Below are 17,697 nucleotides of genomic sequence, written 5' to 3' on the forward strand. Positions count from 1 at the left end.
TTTTATCTGATACTATTGTTACGTTGATTTAAGCGGAGCATAGCCGCAGCGCATCTTGAAAATCCAGTATAACAAATATAAATGCTGCCATTTTTTTTATGGAGAACGACCTCTTTCTGTAGTTTTCATGTTATGTTCTTGAAGACCTTAAACGGGGCCATCAAGACAGACGGAAGTACCACCTCACCTATACGTTTGACGAGATAGAAACTCAAGCCACTTTGTTGAAATTGAAAAAAATCGTAACAAGAGACCAGCCTCCATAGGAAGCCGTAGGTCGTTAGGAGCATAATAATGGTATACAAAATCGTTGATAATAGCACACCAACGTCAATCTTCGAAGTGTGAAATTAGACCCAAGTTTGTCCTGATTTTGTTTTTAATTAACTCGTCCTTATTGGGTTTGAGAAGCTACAAAAGTGTTTAGGCCTATAGGAAGTTATTACATCCCATAGAAGTTCAACTACATTTGCAACAACAAATAAATATTTGAATATTGAATTTTAGAAACACTATTTTCGGTGCACATATCATCGAAGCCCTATATATATATGGGCTCTTGAGAGTCCACACTAGACAGTTCTTTAACAACGGTAGCAATATATCAATAAACATTACGTCGCAGACCTTCAAATAAAAATAGGAACCGGCAAATCGTGAGTTACAAAACTCGCTAAAACTAGCTGACCTAATAATACATAATTGGTCGACATCAACAGACATAAAATAGAATACCTTAAGTGAAGGTAATAACCGTCAAGTTGACCTTCAAAAGTAAACGAAACGTTTCCGATAATTATAGCCACAAGTGGCGATGGCGCATGATAACATAATGACCCCCCATCACTCGTCTCAGAGCCCCCATCTTGTCAGGCGATAGTGGAAGCGTGACATAATGCATGCGCGTGCAGATGTCTATCAAGATAATTAAAGTGAAACCACCTAACTGAAATAGTTTTCTATATAAAAAAGAGTACATTATATTTTTGCTACTTGCAACATTTACGTTGGATTTCTACTTTCAAAATCGATAAAGACAAATAGCTTCGAAGTGGTATACCCCATACCCCAGGTAGAATGAATCGTGTCGGGCCGGCGTGGGTTTCATTTAAGAGCTGAGATTTGACAGTGCTAATTGCGTTAAAATCTTATAATACTTTTTTTGGACTTGAATGTAAGTCAAATTTCCGCAGATTCGCTATTTTCCAATTTTATTGCGATAGAGACGCAAATACTGTTCAGACCTATAACAAAATTGGTGGTATTTATGGTTTAAATGCATTATCGGGAAAACGGCCCAGAGAGGTCCTGTCGCTTTCGTCCTGAAAACTTTTACGTAAAAAATGCTTCTCGTGCTAGTTCGGCAAACGCGAAAAAAAAAACTATTATGAAATTATCGCGGCTAAAATTGGGCAAGATCGAGTTGCTATGATATCGACCGGGAACTAAACATTTACCACCGAGCGATCTTTAACTATTTTCAGACAGCCCGCTACGATAAAAAGCTCGTTTTTTGGGTGCCACAGCAATTAACATTGATTGTATTTCCATCTAGCCTTATTGAAATGCACCGAAATTGAGCCATTTCTAAGGTGGCTGATCACAGCTGATAAAAAGTTGATGAGATACAACAATCATATGAGAAAACAGTCCACAATCCGCGGCAAAGCCCCGTGGAAACTCCGATAATGATGATACTATGTTTTTAGAAATCGTGTATTATCAGCTGCCGCTGCTGCCGTCCGGCGAAACGGATCTCCACCGACAATTTACAAAATGATAAACACTCAACTAGAGTTAGAGAACGTAAAGATCGTCGTCTTCAACATGACAATGTCAAACAACATATAAAAAAAAACAAGCAAAAACATGTAAAAACAGAGAACTTTGTAGTTTACAGTTTCAAACGGATACATGTGTATTCCAGATTGGAGCTACCATTTATTTCGATCGCCAGAGGATTTCCTTGACGGTGCTAGAGGGAAAGATGCAAAAGCAAAAGTTACTTGTCATAATTTTTCGCCCAGAAATCACACACCTTCTACAGTGGAAAAGATATATAATAAATATGTAAAAATAATGATATAAAAATACACAATATTATCGATTAAAATAATTTAGTAATATTATTTTAAAATAGTCGCTTCAAACTTAGCTTACCAACTAACTTTTTTTTTTTATCATCTAATACAATATACTACAGTAACACAATGTAGCGAACCTAGGGGAGTGTAGATAGCAAATGCTAATCAGAACTACATAGAGCGCCACGATTGATGGTTCTTTATATTTTGGTTGACTCTTGCAGACTTCTCGTAGTGGCATTAGATTCATTACAAATGCAGACAAAGATCTAGTAAATAGAAACCTTAATTAACCTCGATGGTTTGATATGGTTTTTCAACACTTAGGAAATCCATTAGCGATTTAATATTATAGTGAGCAGCCTCAATAGCGGCCTCAGCTCTATACAATTCAGCAACGAAACAATAAACTTTATTATCATATTCTATTATATAATGATAAATATCTGATGATCTATTTTAGGTACAATTCTTGCCCGTCTATCGCGTGCTTGTTGTACTCGTCAGATTTACGGTATCCAAACAATTTCTAGATATCTAGTCGCGGTAATTCCTACCTCTGGTATTTAGTCAATTCAGTTTCCTTATGATTTACTCTAGTAATCAGCGTTCACGTCGTTCTATTCTTCAACGTAATTTCATCTAACGTATAGACCTATCTAAAATCTTTGAAAGAGATCAAATATATAACCATATGCTAAACCCCCAATGTTATAATGCTAAATGGAATGAACAATAGTCTAGTAGATTTACGCTCTGCCAAAAACGGCCACCGTCAACAAGCAGCATCAAAATGCTACATAAAAGTCGAACGAAGGCACGTAATTCAAACCATATCAAAACTGTAAGGCATACGCGATAAAACGATCTAAAACAGAATACGCTGTTAAACTGCGGACAGCTTCGTTTCAATCTCAGCCCGAGATCCCTGTCAAAGTTTGAACTGTCGGAGCTATTCGGAATGTTGGTTAGGCATAGTTGACCGATCCCTTCACCGACTCGCTTCAGACATCGTCGTTCGGTCCAACCGATGACGATCGATGATACCGATCGTTTTAAGCGAATTTTCTACAAAAGATAATCCCCGCTACTGCTAACGTTCTCTGACAGGCCGGTGGCAGCACTTAATCCTGCTAGAGCTATAGACTTGTGAGTATAAATAATTTGTTCACTAAAGTGGAAAATCATAGCAGGATTGACGTCTTTCAATCTTGAGAGTTTCTTAAGATAACTTTGAGCATGATGGAACGGTTCCTTCGAAATAAATGTGCGGGGAGTCTGAAAAGCTGTTTGTTCAATGGGCCTGTGACTACATGTGAACAGTAACTGTCATTTTTGTTGAAGTGTTTTATTTTTGAGACTTTACGAACTCCTCGATCTGTCGCACGTAAACAACATCCGACAAAAAACTTTTAAGAGTTCTACTGAATGCTAAACAAAAGACTTCGTAAAAAACAAATTTTTCCACTACGTGCCTGCGACCCTCTAATCGGATGACAAATTCGAAGGAAATCATGCTCTCCACTACAGAAATAAGTTTCTCAATACGCTTAAGTTCTACAGTAGAACTTAAGCATATTGAGAAACTATTCTACACTAGAAACGACAAGCATACCCTAACATTTTGATTGATTTCCCGCAGATCTCTTGGGGGTGCAAAGTACCCCGTTATTGCCGATCACCAACGTGCATACCCCTACACTTTTTTAGTAAGCGAATTCGTGTGAAAGACCAAGAACTCTATTAGACATCTCAACCTTCGTTATTGTCTTAACGGCGCTTGACCAACACCGCAGCTTGCCAACTAGTTAGATAACTAATAAGTTATGTAAGAAATGCCCATTAAAAAGATGCTAGAAGCTTCCAGCAATAAGCAATAAGACTACACAGGCACTAATTTGTGCGTCTGATCCGCGTCCGTCTGTTGTTTGAGACGCTAGCAACCAATTAGTCTATGCTCTGCTATTGCCTTCGGTAGCTCTACTATCAAAGGCTAACGACGACTGGTGAGGTCGGCGCCGTACCACTCACCTGAATTGATAGATGATTCCGATCAGCATCTTCAAATGCAATCAGCAATTTTCGCTACTACATAACACATGCGTTATTTATAGTACACACCCATAGCGGGTCAGTGCGACGTTAACGTCTTACAATCTGCCGCGATTTTGCTTTCGTTTCGTTTAGGGTAAATGATAGCGTACAGCGTTGAAATAATTCGTCTTGCGACCAGACCCGTATCGGTTACCGTGCGACAATAGCTGTTGTAAACGTTTCCAATTTTTTTTTAATTATTCACAGGATTTTTGAGTAAAGTCGTAATAATTCGTAAGGCCCAACGTAAAACGGCAGCGCCATCATTGTGTAGTTACGGTTTTGATCATTCGTTATGTTATATTTTTAAAAGATATGTGATGATTTTAGTGACCCATTCAGCTGGAATGGCTGTACTATACAAAAGGTTACAGATAGTAAGAGTGCCTTGCGACAGTTTAATCTCTTGAACGGTCACATTTCGGGGAACCTGTGCGGCGTACATGGCTGCGTGTGTATGACAAGTTAGTATAAAGCTGTAATTGCATCACTATGACGTATAGCGGCTCTATTAACGTCCGAAATTGCATTTTTATACATTATCTCTTCCATAGCTTTTCGTATATAGTAGCTATCAATGGTATGCTATTAAGGGCCACATATTTTCAAGGCTTTTGAATAATCAAACTTGTGTATCTTCGATATTTGTTCTGTTCACCCGTTCTGGCGCAAACCTTAGGTTAGTCTGAAACACTCAGTAATTAGCTCTTAACATACAACAGTGTTGCTAGCAAATGCAAGGAAAAACAGCTGAAATGAACTTATTCTTCACCGGTGGATGATGCCGTACATTCAGTTAACTCTGTCCATTAGATTAATCCAAGCTAACCGACACATCGCTAAACATGTTATCTTAAATATTCTATCCAAGAGTCTATCCAAGATACGTTATGTATACACCCTACATCAATGGGCTTTTAATTACATTTCCAAAGCTGACCGGAGACGGGCAATTCTAATCGTTGTCAACTTTCTACAGTTGCTTACGAGGGTATTCTTCAAACTGTCGCACGAGCAAAGACACCTTCAATTTTCTCTTATTTTATCCGATTCTGATTGCTACTGCCTCTACCTAGTTGAAATAAGTCTACCACCTAATAGGTCTAACTTCAACCGCTAACGGATGTTGGGTCGGCGAATTATGTCAACAATACATAAAACGATATTGTATATCGGGTATATTTCATTTTCAAGCATATAATAATAATAGTATCAGTCACACTAAGATCACGCTTCGTCCCTACTTCTTTTGCTCAAAAATAGAGCAATATACTGTATAAAATAAACGGCCATGTTGTCTCTTATCTCACTTCAATGATGTTAGAAACATTAGTCTTAAGAGCAAATCTACGACCCGGCATCGCTTCGAAATAAGTGTGGCCACAGCATACTGAGACAACTGTAGTAACTATTCTCATATGTTACAGGAAGGTTAATCATATTTTCTTCTCGCTTATAATAAAGTTACGCTTTTCAATTTAGTCGATTCAACCATGACGCTCCTTATACCGTACAGCTCCCGTCACTACGTAATACGTTTAGACGCACCTAGGACTAGTTAAGCAAAGCTTGCTGATACCACTTGGTCATGCAATGCTAAAATATATTACCCCGCAATGAAAAAATCTCGTTGTATTCGGGAAACGAAAAACTAGGGATCTATCTATGCTCATAGAAAAAAGCCGTCTCGTCTTATAGGCTTGGCGCCTAACACAGCAATACCTATTCGAATATTGGCGGTATCGTCTGCAAAACCAACAGTCGTTTTCTGTTACTAAAAAGATTCCCGTCGCAGGCAAAGCCATCCAAAAGGACCTGAACCGTCTGTTTTCCACAACAGGTCGAACAATATTTGAACAGGAGAAAAACCCGTCTGAATTACCCTGAGATGGACTAAATGATACGAATGAAATACGTACAGTGAGCACGAAATACCGAAGGTTATTACTCAAAATTAAGTTGACCCGTACTTTGGTATTGTTCAAAAAGAAAAGGCTTTACTTTTATTGGTAAGCGATTCTGTAGCTTAGTATGGCTGATATTATGTCCAGGTAGGTTTGGTGGGTTGATTATTTTCTTGTAATCTGCAGCACGAAGATTAGAAGCTAGATTTAAGGTTAAAAACATTATAATTGATGGGTTGAGCGATGTCTTCCGAGAAAAAATTCGAGCGAGGATTAGTAATAACGTGTAGACCCATTGCGACCACAGAAGTTCATTACTACGACATACGACGTTGTGTTGGACCGTGATAAAAAAAAACGCTGAAAGTTCTCTCTTAGATAAGTGAATTTGGTCATTAAGCCATATAACGTAGCGGAGAGAAGCCAAATGTGACGAACATAAAAACAAAAGATACAATTAAACAAAAGGTTCGGCCACAGCGTTCGAGTTGTGAGAAAGAATAGTTCCCATTACCTGAAAACCGTACAATCATTTTTATTGTATCGTTTATGATGCACAGAAACACTACCAACATGATCCAATTTATTACATTAATAAATATTTAATTTCCTATAAGAGTAGCATATGGAGAAATGTTCATATTCTCACGGTTAAACTGTTCTACACGATATGAATATTTTGCCATTGAGTATCCCTACCCTTTTCTCGTTGAGAAGAGCTACATTTTGAAGTTGGTCTGCCAAATTATGATAAAACTATAGAGTAGTCAAAGCCTTCCAGTCACTAAAAAGTCAGTGTTTTACGGCCGCAGACCTTTCTCATCGAAGCTGATGAACGACCTTCACCTGATTCAATAGCAGGCCAAGAGCCTGCCAAAAGAACTATGCGAATGAATTCTCTCTATCTGCATATAACTGGCCAGTATGTGACCCAACCGGGAATGCATGGGTCATACCGCTAGATTGATGCCATTTTTGGACCGTCGATATACCCCTATCGAGACCCGAATGAGAGACGTTTTAATCATATAGATTACGAGGAACATAAAGGACCTATAATAAAGAAGTACAAAATGAGGTGTTACCCAGATGGGCGAACATATTGTGATTCTAAACAGGGATTCAACAGATATTCAAACAAGAATCATTTTTCGATTGGCTGTACCCGTTTTTGCTTCACCTCGTATTATGTTATCATAGATACTTTTGCTTAGTTTCCAATAGTACAACTATGTAATTATATGAGATAATTATGCTCGCAGAGTGTTTTTTAATATCAAATAGTTATTCAGTTGTTTAGTCACACTCTATTGTACAACACAAGCGCTGCAAAGAGATGATACCTTGCCACTGCTGACCTGGGCATATAAACCGTGTACAACATTACAGCTGGGCCGTCGCTGAAATCCGTCGCGTAGTGAAGCTTGATCTCGTAAATGAAGTGTCCCTTGAGCCACGCGACATGCTAATATAACTATGTATTAGACGTAGGGCTAGAATTGTTTAGCTGGATTGGTACCCTATGTTAACATTAGATATATTGCAAAATCAATATGCGCTGTATAATCGGATTATAACTGGATCATCGGATCAATGATAGTTGTTTGCACAAAACCGCCGAAAAAGTAGATTCTGAATGCCGTCACCAGTGTGTTATTTCGTAGTAATGAGGGCGTTCACGCGTACTGGCCTGCGTAAAGGGACAATTCACAAGGATATTTAATTCCTCTCAATTTGGTGACAACAAAACCGTTGTAACTGACTAATCGAGTTCTATCATGCTGTATGGCGAAGAAGCGGAGTCACAGCGAGTAATCGTGGCGATGGGTATCAGCAAGGACAGCAACCATTTCGTGGCCTACAACATTGTATCTTTTGTTATCTAACAAATAGGCCATCAAAGGAAAGGCAGGGGATAGCCCCCTTTATTTTTTGCCTAAGACTTAAGTTGGCGTCATATCGTAATCGCACAAATGCTTTGATTCATTTTGTCACCTATTAGAGGGTACTTTTAAGAGGAAAGGACATCCACTGTGGTCCGTAACACGAATTCGCTAACAAATTTTTACGACAACCACCCTTGTTAGATCAGTCGTCCTCGATGACTTTAAAGGATGATATCGTTTTACCCAGTTATACAGCATTTGATCTTTTTGCAGTTAGCAGCTCTCCATGTAAAACAACGCTACTGTCGCACTGGGCTAGTTGAAAAGGGCGTTATTGTTTTTATCATCAGCACAGCCACCATCGAACGTAAAAAACATAGAGCCGCCGCATGAAATGACAGTGAAAATCCATAGCAATATAAATACGAAGACTCGACATTTCCCCACTGGTATTCCCGTCTAGACAAGGTGATACACACACGGACACATTTGCTACCGCGAGACGGAGTTTACTCTAGGGGTTACGAACGAACGCTTTAAGATAGTATAATGCTATCTGACTTTGAGTAGAGGAAATTGAGCTGGTGAATTAGGTGGGACTTGACTGAAAAAAAAAGACCTGGCTCTTTATTGAGCTTTTTTCGCATAGTTCCTGTTTACAGGGTCAGCATGTTAAATTAGATCAAAACAAAAGGTAAATGAAGGCTGAGGAGCATGCGCGTCGTTTAGATAAAAACAACAACAACAACAACAACAAAAGTGTTTTAAGGATTTTCCAGGTAAGAATTTCATTAAACCCTTAGTTTTTAATATCAACAAAACCCTTTGTAAATATGTAAACAAATAGGTATATATGCTAGATACATATATAGTAATGTTTCCTGAATATGATCTTTTTTTAATTATTTCTGATCAGATGCATTGGTCTAACCTTTGTCACGTCACAGATGCTCTTAACCAACAAGAGGAACAAGGCAATTCCACATACAAAATAAAACACAATTTCAGAAAAACTCCGTTCACTTTAACTTACGCTCCATCCTTCGTTGTGGATGCGCAAGCGAACGATACATTTAATACCACTACTTCCACTAAGTGTAAACTTAATTCATATTTTGTACCCGGCAAAGCCCAGTTAGAGCACGCTAGTGCTTTCAGGAAAAATAATTCATCTAATCCTATCGTCATTTATTACAACTACGGCTATAAAGGGTCTCTTTCACGCGGATCAGTGTCTGGTCAGGAGTCGGTCAGTCGTCGCGATGGCAAGGCTACATGTTCAGGGTTAGAGCTGTGATCAACCCAATAATTACTATTAGACACAGCGAAAGAGGTCACACTTACAGTTTGTGGGCTGCTTTCGTAACTTCTATCTGAGTAGAGATCGGAGCCTTAGGTATATTAAGCAACTACGCAAGCGTATGCAAATAGTCACTGGGCCATCGTATCTCCGAGATAAGCAGCCCTCTCAGACCAAGCAAACAGCAACGAAGCCATACAAGGGGTTTCATTGGCAGGCCTCGACATCCAATGCTCTACAATAGAGCTGCACTGTACATATGTGCGGTGGTTGCTTCTGTGGGATGCAGGACACCACATGTTAGCTCACCTGGTCCGATGAGACCAATAAGCTTTTTTTGCTGTTTCGACCCGTCGTCTGGTCAACACCGCCGCCGATGCACAACATGAACAGGCAACTGGTCCCGGATGACTGCGCCCGAGAGTTGATTGACGTACTAAATGTATACCGAATAGGTTCAGTGCGCGAATGGTCGCACAATCTTAGTATGACTTCTATATCAATTAATAGATGTACGGCGGACAAAATTGAGCCATTTTATAATGTACTCACCTGCACAGGGCCAGACTCCGGGTTCCGGTCTGAGCCATGCTGTCTGCTGTTGCTGATAGTGTGGGCTAGGTTGATAGGTGACCGGTTTTGATGTGATGTTATTGTTGCTTTTGAGGTTTCTTTTGTTTGTAGGATTTTCGTTCTATCCTTTCGATTGCTGAAAAGTCGCCGGAGCAGATGGGCAGACTCTTTGAGGCCAGTCGGAACAACGAGGTATTAGGTGCGATCTGATGTCTTCCCTGGCTTTAGCCACTACACAGACGTGGAGCTCACCGATGAGGCATTGGAACTCTGTCTAAACACCGCTCGATGTTTTTTGGACTCACGATGGCCAACCATGTATTTATTCACACGAGACGCAACACGCCACGAAAACCAGCAGGACAAATAGCGCACACGCCAAAGCTAACTGACACGCACAACACGAATAAGATACCACACACGGACACGGGTATACAGAAATACCCACTCGGTCTGATAGTAGGCGATCAGCCGGTACCAGTCACCTAATCACATTAGTAGCTCAGCATATCGCATTCCCAGCCGACGAACCAAGTGAAGACTGACCAGCCGAGCCGACAAACAAAGTTCCTTACTCTCTGCCTCTCTCTATCGGTGGCCTTTATCCTGTATCGGTGACATGTTCTATGTCAGACACAAATACCGCGCAGGCCGAGGCCAGTAGTCCACACTGCGTGTCACACAGACACAACTAGAGCCCACCAGGGAACGCGACAGTCTCCAGCAGGAGCACTGTTATCGACTGCTGCTACGGCGGCTGTTAGCGGTCGTTGCTCGTGTCGTATCAGGTATATATGGCGGAGAGTGAGTTCTTCAACACTCGGGGCCCTCGTTACCCTAAGATCACAATAGCTTTCTGGCCATACACTCAAATAGTAGCAGCAGCAGTGACCGCCACGAAAGGAACTTCTAGCAGTGTCTGTTCGTTCCCATTAGCTAAACTGCACACAGGCTCAAAATGAATGCAAGGCGGGGTCATGCGCGCGGACAGAGGACCAGACATCGCCGTGAAACCCAGTAGTATCTTGCAACTGAGAGGTAAGTGCGCGCTAACCGTGTTACTAACATAACTCTCGTTTTCGAAGGTAAAGCTTACATCGATGAAAAATGAAATTTTAAACATTATCATCTATTGTTAGAACATGCATATAATGGTATACGTACCAAGATTGATGTTATGCATTTTGCATATTACCAATCTGTAGGAACAGAGTGCGCTGGATTATTTCTAACTTGTGCTGTCATAGCATAGCTAAACACGGCATTCTGTCGGGAGCGAAGACCGCGACAGTACAAGTCACTAGAAAGGCGGATCTACGGGAACGTTCGATCGTCTCTGGTATGTTCTCTAGCAGTATCAGCACTGAAGACCATATATTATCCAACAATTGCAGCTATTTATTGAAACCAGTGTCACATATTGTTCGATAAGCAAAGTATATTCGAAGCCAGACGCGTAATTCGAGCCGCCGATTCTATGAGACTGTTCGTGTCAATGTTACTGTTAGTGGCGATGTTCGAGTGGTTTTTCCGGTAAATCGCCCCCGAAAGGCTTAAGTAAACGTTGCATGCGTACTAAAGCAAGCATTCCTATACGATATAATAATATTGTCAATAGCGACGTTCTTTACGATGTCGTTAGTATGGTTGTTATGAATGGGAACAACTACGGAACCGGACTGAGCTTTAACCATAAACTGTTCGTTGTAAAAACTTAGCTAAGTCAAACAGCTAAAATGGTCCTACCTAACATCTGTCTCATGCTTAACAAGAAACGACTGAAAGACTACTTATCAGTATCAAATACCTGACCCCACTGCAGTTTTACATGCTAGAATTAGCTATGATTTATTAGAAAAGGTCTTGCACATCATTTCCTTAATATTATTATCTCCAACGTTGGGCTACACATATACGCCAAACGCACATGAAACTAGGACGTTATCTTTGGGCGCTGACAATATTAGCATTATTGGACTCGCTCGCCACGACGCCACCCTCGAGTCACTCTTCTTTTCTGGTCTTGAAAACCAGAGCCAGATCGACGCCGTTACGTTATAGTTTTCACCAGCTAGTTTTCAAAAAAGACCCTCTTTTTACTGTTCACTTCAATCATTTTTCTCAAAAATTTTTCTAAATGCTTGCGGTGGGACGAATTTGCTTTCCTCTATTTATGATTGCATATAGCCTTCGCCGTAACTTCAGCCTCTGTTTCGCTGTTTCACCATCGAATAATGAATGAGACGATAGCAGCTGCCGACAGATAGGGACAGGGTAACTAGAATCCAGCATATATCGAACGGACACTTAGCTAGTTACCAAGTGATCGCGCCAAGCAAGTCGAGACGGTCAGGTGTGGGTACGAACAGAAAAAGATAACCTCTGACTAATAATTATACACCAGAGATGAAGGCCATGTATACCAAAGGAAACTTGTTCCTTTTCTGTTGATTCTCTCCAAGCTAGCGTTACCCGCGCGGCATAACTATTGCATTCATCATTCGATCTTTGGATCGGTGCTGTTTATCAGATAGTTTGGTTCGCATATATTTTGGGACATATCATACGACGAGACCGCTTACGTGTATAACCTCATAGAATGGGCATAGGTAAAAGTGAAAGAGTTGATTACTTTTCCTATTGGAGTTGGAACACGCAAGGATTTTCGTGGCCGGCTTGAAAACAACGCGTAATAAAGCCTGCATGTCCTATACATAGATATAGGGAGAATCGAACGTGCTAGCGCTTGATTGCAATCTGAACCCCATTGCGAAGGCGCGATGTTATCTATAATAGATAAACTAAAGAACAGGCATCGAATACTGTTTGGGGTGGTTTAGTATAGAGGTCTATATAATCGATCCGCACAGAACTGTACCATTTGTTGAAGAACGCTAACTCAACGTAATTAAGCTTTTTATCGATGTCGCTATAGATCAGGTCGATGCAAATAACTTTACAGTTATTGACCAATTGTAAAGCTGTTTGATTTTTCTTAACCGATCTGCAAAGTTTGTTCTTCATTAGAAGCAATCTCGACGAAGTGTTTCATCGGATGATGTGTCCACAGCTCATTAAATCGCTCATCGCAGAGTGAACGTTTCTCATAAATCGTAACCTATCACTCTGAGATGAACTAACCGATGCCCATTTGTTGGTCAACAAGTGACCACTCGTTGACGCCGTCACTACTTAACGCTGATGTGGGAGGAAGTACAATGTTGAGCAAATGATTTCCACTACGGATACCTATACCAAATACTTTTGTGGTTTAGTTATAAACACATCATTACATACCGCCTATCGCTAGCGGATATAGTAGTAATTTGACAACCTACTAAACGTGAGTCATCACAAAAAAACACTGTGCATTGTCACCGACGGAACTATTCTAATTTCACTAAGTGTTCCGCATTATTACAAGTAAAATTATTTGTAAAATAGTCCACTTAATAAGCTAACGGTTCCAAGGGTTTAACGCTAATAGAAGATAAGACTTGGCCGCTTTACGAACCGTTTCACTTCATATCCTGAGAAATTTAAATCCATAGGATATCCCGCTTGATTTCTCATCCAAGCAATACTTGGCTAATATATTTCGATTACACACTCTCAAGCGCTTTGATGCGCGTCTATGACACGTGGATTTTAAACTCAACAGCAATCCCAACAGACATATATAGGTTCTTGCAAAGATTAATGCAGCTCTGGTGTCTTGAAGACAGGAAAAAGAACATAAAGAGTATATGGCAAATCCAAGCCATGACCGAAGTACGTTCATGATATGCAGATAACAATCGATTCTGAAGCCTCGAAACAGGTTTCAAGTTGGCATTATTATAGTTAATAAGGGGAGGAAGTACATAAGGGTATTTAATATACACTATCGTAACGTAAACGTAGAATTGTAACAGCAGCAGCTGTACGTTATTTAGAAACGTTGCCGTCTTGCAGCCCGTTATTGTTATTTTTTTGCGTCTCTATACAAAACCGAACAATTTTCCTAAGGAACTAGCGAAGGACAAACGCCTTGATTGCTAAAGCTATCATCGACGCGCATACATATGTATAGATAATCAGTTGTCTATAGAATTGACTTCACGCCATCTTATAATAACCTCCATTGATCTAAAAGTTTTCAGTGATTCACCCTATGAAAAAGCCCAGAAGAATCGAAATATATTCAATGAAACAGGATCCATTAAGACCAGCGAATGCCGTTTCAAGATCCACCAGTGACACATCGTATACGGTCTATGTGAATAAATAATAAAAAAACATATAGAGATATGCTTGTCGTTGATATGAACGAGCCAATTTCAAACCATGTGAATTAACCGTGGAGCGGTGGACTTTTCTGTCCTGCTCAGGTGTTATAAATACCGTCACTTAGCAGCTTCTTAAGAAATGATGCAGTCGATAGATGGTTAGCCGACGGTCCTACATATAATCTAATTTGACTCTTCTTTTTTTCGTTTGATTAGAAAGTTGTGATTCAAATTTTCTTTTCGTACGTATGACTCCGCTAACTCGGCTGTTCAATTAAGTAACATCTCAAGCTGTAAGAAACAACTACTGAATTCTGAAGGCAGGCATCTAGACGCATTTTGATACAAAGTGCACCATTTTTTTTGCGCCAAAAAAAGGATAGAACTACATTTGCGGTATACTTCACAGCAAGCTGCCTGGTTTTTGTTAAACTATTCGCCGCGGTTGGCATTAATGATAGGCAGAGCTTGCGTAAATTATTTGAAGCCCGGCCACTTTGCTCTCTGGCACGAACGACTACAAAGGGTTCGTTAAAATCTTTGCTACGTTACGATGACGTACAGTTACGACGGTTCTGTTCTTTCCAAATAGATCAATTATTTCCTACTACTCTAGTGGTTTATTGATATTTTCAAAAAAGACTCTAAGAAAGAATCTAATTCCTGGACGATACGCAGTCTTGCTTGCCCCTCATGACTTTGATTTGCTGCGTAATTTTGGATCGTTCGCACTATAGGCCCGGAATCGACATCGCGTACGGGCACATGCAATTCCGATAATTTAACATGTTAGTGTTTTTCCGCCTGCTACTTAAGCCGTCAGGCATTGCTTTACACGCGTCTTGCTAGATCTATTTTGGTTTTTATCTAATGATAGCACTTCATTCGTCACAGTACGACACAGGGACCTGCTGTCGACGGTGAAATAGCAACCCGCAATGGCCGCATTCTCATGATTACGCTGCCAACATATTCAAAGAGATGCGCATTGATCACCTAACCTAAATCTGATCACCTTTAATGGAGTAAATTTAAATGAGTTATCAACCAAATTTGGGCCGTGAGCTTTCTATCAGATTTTGTTCCACGGAGCTCTGTGTACTGCGTTGACGTACTTGTCCAGATGATACCATTAATGTACATTTAGCTCAATACTGTCATAAAATACTGTTGACCAATACAAACCTAGTCGTATTACTACCTGGCATTGGCTGTCTGTTCATAATGTACGGTATACTTTTTGCGAGATAGTTTCTTGCGTCAGTTGGTGCCCTGTCTCAACCGATACGCATTGTAGGATCCTAACTCCGCTCCTACTGTAGAAAGCTTTAATAAAGCAAAAGCAATGCCTATTAAAAGCAATAAGTCAACGCAACGCAGTTTATTGGCACGATAAATAACTTTTTTTTTTTTTGTTTTAGCAGTTTCCTCGACATCAAGTGCGGCATCTATACAAACCTGAGAAGACATTGGCAAAGCTTTCATTCCATAGTATATATATATATAGAAAGCACAAACTTTAAAAGGCCCAAACGCTGTCACCACCCAACAATGAATTAGGTATCGTTATATAGCTGGCGAAAAAAAAAACATATTTTCGCTGCATCCAAATTATTTAGATATGTATTGACAGCGATATTTTACCACCCCAAATGTCAAATTAATCACTGTTGGCCATTGTGATTGGTATCAGTGGCGTCGTACACTTTCAGATACTGGATCCGTATACATAAATCTGTTTGGGCGTAGAATAAGCCTTTCTTCAGATATGTTGCATCGTTTCTAAGGCAATTGGATAACAGCGAGGCATCGCTAACAATGCAGGCTTACTCAATATATGTGTACAATTTACACAGAGCAATAGATAAGTAAACTGGTACTGCGCGGATCCCAACTGTGGGAATTACGTGAAAACTATACTCTTTTTTTTTTTGTATAAATTCACAACTTTCAAAAATCATAGGAGATTAAGTACTTACTTCGAATACTATCATCTGATGGAGAGAATCATTTTGTTCTATTCAAGTAATAGCTGTTTTGATTAAAGGGAACAGATGTTTTGATACTGAGTGTAATTCAAAGCTCGATTTGGCGTCATTGTGATTAAATCGGTCCATTCGAACTAATTAATTTTACATTTTTAGTTCACTTCTGTATTTTTCTAGTTTGTAGTAGTAGCACAGTAAAACCCGAATGCGATAGATGGCTAAAAGCGGAATGAAAACCTTTTCTGATGCAAGGTGGGAAACAACCGCGTAAGGCTTACCATAATACGGAAGGGTTTTTTCATGTAAAGAAGCGTAGATTTTGCTTAATCTGGACCATTTAAATACTTTTAACTTCAACCACTGATTTTATACCTTTTTTTTACATTTTATTTATACATTAGCTAAGCATTCATTCAAATATTTAGCCCTTTCAACAAGAAGTATATTGTGTTTACACATGGTTCCTGCCATAGCTTTTGTTACGTGTTTCTGGGTTTAGTAAGTAAATACGTTACCGCTGCACCGTAATGGGTAGAGTCTGGATAGTTTAATCCAAACTAAATGCTTTGTCGTCTCGTAAACTTGTTTTTCACCACTTTAAAGTAAAATGCTGAACGCTTTTTATGCATTTGAACTTTCGTAAAGCGATTTCAAGATATTTTCCGAAAACATGGCGTTCATGCACATGATTTACGGTTATTAATTATCCCTTTATGTAAATAAGGTTAGGTTCATTTTCAGACAGAACACTCACCATTTTGCATAAGCGAAGCATGGCGAACGCTTAACCTTGTTCTAGCGTAAAACGTTTCTTAACGTCCCAGCGTTAGCGATGCTAGATGGTAAATAAAAATTCACAGGTTTTGCTCGGAAGTCACCTTGTCTGCAACAAGGAAATTCGGGGCGATGTAGCCCTTCGCTATAAAAAAATATTCCGACAGATATTAGAACATACTATTAACGATTAACACAAATACTTACAAACCTGACATACAGATTTACAAGCTGCTTGAGATATAGCCCTACAGATCGATGGCGGGTAGCGACATAGTACTGCTTATTGAAAGTGCTTAAAAAGGTACTCATCATTTGCTCATGTGTTTTGTGCCAGTTATAATAGAACAGTAGCTAGTTCAACCAAAACGACGCAAACACCTTCATATTTCTTAAATTATGACACATTTTATTTACACGATAGAACATGTATATATATATATATATATATATATATATATATATATATATATATATATATATATATAGGTATCTGCCGTAGTTCGAGCAGCAGAATGCTTTCGAGCTGTTTTCGCTAAACTCTACTTTTTATTTACCTTTCTGCCAAGTTCTATCTCTTATGAAACTTTTTGCAAACAGTATACATGTCCATTCAGTCGTCTACTCTGAGTTAGTTCTTCGGTCATTGCCAAGATGGCTGCTGGTGATTTTCAAACCGGCGATTCTGGAGCAAATATAACATCTGCCTATAATTCTTTCCAGATTACTGCCGCTGTCATGCAGGACGTACAACTATTCGGCTCATGTGCACTTCTTATGTTTTCCCACTAACTAAATACATATGAAGTCATATAGCATATTGATC

General features: G+C 39.6%; 2 long non-coding RNA genes across 2 annotated transcripts; one reads left to right on the forward strand and one right to left on the reverse strand.

Moving 5' to 3' along the window:
• Window positions 1-6,603: 6,603 nt before the first annotated feature.
• LOC111272951 (uncharacterized) lies at window positions 6,604-9,738 on the reverse strand. Its single transcript, XR_002687798.2, has 3 exons — window positions 9,313-9,738; window positions 7,426-7,772; window positions 6,604-7,135 (listed from the first exon to the last, which is right to left on the reverse strand). It is a non-coding gene; the product is annotated as an uncharacterized LOC111272951 (long non-coding RNA).
• Window positions 9,739-9,825: 87 nt separating this feature from the next.
• Window positions 9,826-14,127, forward strand: LOC111272950 (uncharacterized). The gene is made up of 3 exons (XR_002687797.2): window positions 9,826-10,879; window positions 11,047-11,180; window positions 13,977-14,127. It is a non-coding gene; the product is annotated as an uncharacterized LOC111272950 (long non-coding RNA).
• The last annotated feature ends 3,570 nt before the right edge of the window (window positions 14,128-17,697 follow it).

This window comes from Varroa jacobsoni, unplaced genomic scaffold, assembly GCF_002532875.2.
Source record: "Varroa jacobsoni isolate VJ856 unplaced genomic scaffold, vjacob_1.0 contig03962, whole genome shotgun sequence".
Taxonomy (NCBI): Eukaryota; Metazoa; Arthropoda; class Arachnida; order Mesostigmata; family Varroidae; genus Varroa; species Varroa jacobsoni.